Source organism: Mus caroli, chromosome 5 (assembly GCF_900094665.2).
Source record: "Mus caroli chromosome 5, CAROLI_EIJ_v1.1, whole genome shotgun sequence".
Lineage (NCBI taxonomy): Eukaryota > Metazoa > Chordata > Mammalia > Rodentia > Muridae > Mus > Mus caroli.
In genome coordinates, this window is record NC_034574.1 from 127,345,285 (window position 1) to 127,350,104 (window position 4,820).

At 54.1% G+C, this 4,820-nt stretch overlaps 1 protein-coding gene across 3 annotated transcripts in view; it reads right to left on the minus strand.

Moving 5' to 3' along the window:
* Nucleotides 1-2,410, minus strand: part of Clip2 (CAP-Gly domain containing linker protein 2) — a 64,240-nt gene extending 61,830 nt beyond the window's left edge. For 2 of the 3 annotated variants that reach the window (XM_021162396.1, XM_021162395.1), the window contains exon 1: nt 2,022-2,410. The gene's annotated coding sequence lies outside the window, so the exon portion shown is untranslated. The remainder of the gene's footprint in view (nt 1-2,021) is intronic. The other variant, XM_029477823.1, reaches the window with a different exon arrangement.
* Between the last annotated feature and the right edge of the window lie 2,410 nt (nt 2,411-4,820).

Here is a 4,820-nt window from a genome sequence, read left to right on the forward strand (position 1 = left end):
CCCTGTCTCAAAAAAAAAAAAAAAAAAAAAAAAAAAAAAAATCAACTGAGAATGTAGCTCAATGGAGAATCCTCCAGGGCTGTGGCTCAGTGGTAGAGCCCCTGCCTAGAATCCTCCAATGAGGGGCTGGGGTGTAGCTTAGTGGTAAAGTCCCTGCCTAGAATCCCCCAGTGAGGGCTGGGGGTGTGGCTCAGTGGTAGAGCCCCTGCCCAGTAAGAGGATAGGGGCATCTCTCAGCCAGAGAAGCTATGAGGTCTTAGGTTCAATTCCCCATGCCACCAAATATACACATAAGTAAAGTCACAAAAACTCTGTCCTAGGGCACATGAGTTTCTCAAAAGCCCTAAAAGGCAAATCCCCTAACTACTCGCATCTTACTGATGGGGAAAAAGAGATCCAAAGCCACACAGCAATGCAAGTAGCAGAGCAAGGATTTGAACTCACTTTGGCCAACTCCAACTTCTGAACTCCTGCTCCTTGGGATGTGTGTTTTTGCTGGGAGTTTGGGGGCTCTGCGTAGGCCCTTCCCACCTAAGTGCCCAGGTTAGAAGAGTATGTATCTGTGTACTCCTCCAAGGTTCTTCTGCTGTTGGGGCTCCTCTATTTCCAACCTCCTCATCCTGGAGCCTCCGCTCGCACTGCTGAAACCCACGGGTCCTGCGCTAAGTGGGCACCTACTGGCGAACAAGCTCTGCCTTTAACTTCACGCCCCAGTAACCTAAATCTTTCTCTGCCCATCTAAGCCAGAATGCCTCTTGTCTGGAAGCTCTTGTGGGAGCCATCGACTAGGTAAAAAGCAGCCTTGGGCAAGGCGATGGTCTCAGGGTCTGCCCCACCCTCCAGCTGTGCCTCTTGGGAGCTCCTGGCTTCTCCACTTGCCCGGCATCAGGTTAGGCTGTGCTGTGCTGGGCAACGTAGCTCTGGTTCTGTGTACCTGCCAGCCCCTGGTGGTGCCAATCCAGGTGACAGCGACCTTATGAATGAAGGACTCATTGTTTACATTTACAACTGATGGGGAGAGGCCTCTGGCTCACAGCAAAGGGAAGGTGGCCCCACGTGGTGCTCTCTAGCTCCTCAGAGCACAGCCTTAGGCCAGCCCCACCCCCGGCGTCCTCTGTCTGGGCACCCTTCAAGATTAAGGCCAATTCCTAGCTCCACAACCCTCCAGGCCCCTGCCCATTTGTAGTCCAGAAGACAGGAGCGGGATCTCAGAGGCTGGATTGTGATTCCTCTACCCCTAAGGTGTTCCTCTGCAACGACCTTTCCAGGCTTGGGCCAGGATCGGGAGAAGGCACGCGTGGCAAAGCCCAATGAGTCCGGGACAAACACACAGGCCCCGCCTGAGGATCCACGCGGGCTAGCCCTGGAGGCTCAGCCCTGCATCCTGCGTCGCCACTGCCCCTCCCTGGGGGGAGGGAAAAAAATCTGCTGCCTCACCAGCTACCAGCGCCAGCTTGGGGGGGCAACCCTGCGGAAAGCCACCCTGCCTGGGCCTCCCCCTTACCCTATCCTCTGCCAACCCAGGCTCTCCAATCAAGTTTTGCTAAGGGCACCAACCAGGCGACCCCAGGTGGCGGGGCGGGGGCCTCCGTGTCTCATCCCAGATGCCAGGTCTGAAGATGAGAGCTGATGGCCGCGCCCACCAGGCTGTGCCCCCACAGAGCCTGTGTGAGCCTTCCCCAAGAGCTCTGCAGCTTGTCCAGCTGCCTGGACCCGCTCTTGGAAAGAGGACGCCAACAAAAACACCCGAATCCCAGGCTAAGGATGTTTGCACCATCTGGACGTGCAATCCAGGGGCGCCCCCAACCCCAGCAGCGATCTGGGTTAAGGAAGTTGGGGTTCACCCCGCCCACGCCCACCAGCGGCAGCGACCCTGTCCGCTGTCCTTGCCCACGCGGCGACAATGGCTTGGTGATAGCACCCCCTTTTCTTTCCAGGATAGGGTGCCGCCGCCCCCCGCGACTCTGCGTCCTTTGTTGCCCGCGCGCCCCCATCGCGCGCGTCCCCAGAGCGGCGCCTACCTTGGAGCTCCAGCAGCGACCAGGACCCGACACCCCTCGCCTCCTCTTGGTCCGCGCGTCCCGGGAACGAGGATGCTGCGCCGGTCCCCTCACACCACTACCCTAACCGGGTCTCCGCGCTCGGAGTCCGGGCCTCGCACAGGATCTACGTCCAGAAGGGGATAGAGGGAGGGGCCGATCCAGTAAGCCCGGCCGCTGCCTGCGCGCCCTGAGGCGGAGCCGAGCCGAGTCCAGCCGAGCGGGGCCGAGCCGGGAAGATCCGAGCCAAACGGGGCGGAGGCGAGAGAAGCCGAGCGGAGCGGAGCCCGGTGGAGCCCTGCCAAGGTGAGCCGAGCCCAGCCGAGAGATGCCGAGCGCCAGGAGAGCTCAGCGGCCAGAGAGCGAACAAAAGGGGCCGGCGTAGCGGCGGGCGCAGGAAGGCGGGGCCCGGAGCGCAGGGGGGTGGGGGGAAGGTTGGGGGCGGTCCCCACAATCCTGGTCTCCGGGTTCTCAGGCAACAGTGACGCGCAAAAACTGGGGAGCGGGCGGGCAGAGAAGTCTTAGGAACCTGGTCTTCCCCATCTAGACCATCTACAGCTGACTTGAACCTTGGGAATAGATTTCACTCACAGGCCCTTCAGCCCTAGGCACTTATGTGTGTTCCAGTTTCTGTTTCAACCCTTCATTGCTTATGTAAATATTCCATATAAGGAGACTGAGACACTTGGAAATGTAAGGGGACGGGGCTGGGATCTGGAAGGCTTCGCGCAAGGGTTGACTTAGGGACTGTGTTCAAAGAGGCGAGGAAGGGGAATGATGCAAATGACCAGAGAGCTTTAGGGGTACCACCTGACACTAGGCAAGCTGAGCGGGAGGACAAGCGGAGCTACACAGAGAGACTCTGTCTCAAAAAAAAAAAAAAAAACCAAAACCTTAAGGTCTCACTCAGCGTGGTGGTACGTTAACCTCTGGACCTCAGTTTCCCCATCTTTAAAGGAGGCAGGGTGTTTTTTAGTTCATCAGAACAAAAAGGTAGTTGTGCACGGATGCCAACAGTAGGCCAGCCCAGAGGAACTCTGCAGTGAAGAGAGTCCGTGTGAGAAGAGCCAAATTCCTCAGGAGTGGACCGTATATAAAGTAAAGAGTGGGTTGTTCGAGAAAGAGCAAGTTTTATGTAGCTAGATGGACAGCTTCAGTGTTGAAATAGGAGCTAAATCATGGCAGACTGGAACGAATCCACCTCTTGGGTTGGGTCCTGGCTTAGCGGTAGAGCACCTACCTAGGATAACCCCAGGGAGGGGCTGGGGGCGGGGCTCAGGGGTAGAGCACCTGCTTAGCATTACTGAAGCCCCAGGTTCCATCTCCACTAACAGAAAAATGAAATAGCTGGCCATGGTAGCACCTGCCTTTAATCCCAGCACTTGAGACGCTGTAACAGACTGATCTATATTAGTTTAAGCCCAGCCTGGTCTACATAGAGAGTTCCAGGCCAGCCAGGGCTACATAGTCTCAAAAAGAAGGAAAATTAATACCACAATAAAAGAGTTAAAGTTCACACTTCAACCATCAATTATAGTTCTCTGTGTGTAAACCCTTCAATGTGTGTCTTAGAAAGAAAGGATGAGGGCTGGAGAGATGGCTCAGTGGTCAAGGGCATACATTTCAGCTGGGTGTGGTGGTGCATGCCTTTAATTTCAGCAAGTTAGAGGCCGCACTCTGTAGCTTGAAGCCAGTCTGGTCTGCATAACAAGTTCCATGCCAGCCAAGAGTATACAGTGAAACCCTGTCTCAAAAATAAAAGACTGGGGCTGGTGAGATGGCTCAGTGGGTAAGGGCACCCAACTGCTCTTCTGAAGGTCTGAAGTTCAAATCCCAGCAACCACATGGTGGCTCACAACCACCCGTAATGAGATCTGATGCCCTCTTCTGGTGCTGTCTGAAGACAGCTACAGTGTACTTACATATAATAAATAAATAAATAAATAAATAAATAAATAAATCTTTAAAAAAAAAAAAAAAAGACTGTACACGCTCTTTCAGAATCCCGGCAGGAGATGAGGAAGAAAGATCCTAAGTTCAAGGCCAGCTTTGGCCACATGATAATTTGGAGGATAGCCCAGGCTACATGAGTCACTGGGACAAGGATTTGTCCCCATGTGAGCCGCCTGAGCATTCCGTTGGTGCCCTCAGCAGGCAGACAGAAGGAACCCCCAACTGACGTGCCCCCAGGTGGACCCCGCCAAGACTCTCCCTGCTAAACACCTGCTTTGGGCTATTGGAATCAGCTCCAAGAGACCCAGCTGGCCGCTCATGGGCAGAACCTCAAAGGGTGACTGACCTTTGGCCCTAGCTGTTGGCAAGCTGGTTCTAGCTGAGAAATCCTCCCCTTACTGGGGGATTTCTGACAGGTACTCGGTTTCTCAACCATGCCCCTGCTTTTGCTGGGGAACTCTAGGCCAGCACTCTATCCATGTGCTACATCCCCAGTCCCTTCTTATATTTATTTTTGAGACAGAGTCTGATATACCCAGTGCTAGCTTTGAGTTTCCTCTGGTCTAGTTCTCAAAACCCACTTGCCTTTGCCTTTCCAGTGCTGAGATTCCAGTCATGTGCCATCATGTCTGGTCCTAGCCCATAATTTTGATATTTTGTGTGTATGTGGAGACAGGAATGGAATCCAGGACTTCTGGAATGCTAACTAAGCAAGAGCTTTGGCACTGAGTTCTCCCCCAGCTATCTTTCTGAGGATTTTTCTGTTTGTTTTTTGTTTTGTTTCGTTTTTATTTGTTTTTCCACACTGGGTTTCTCTGTGTAGTCCTG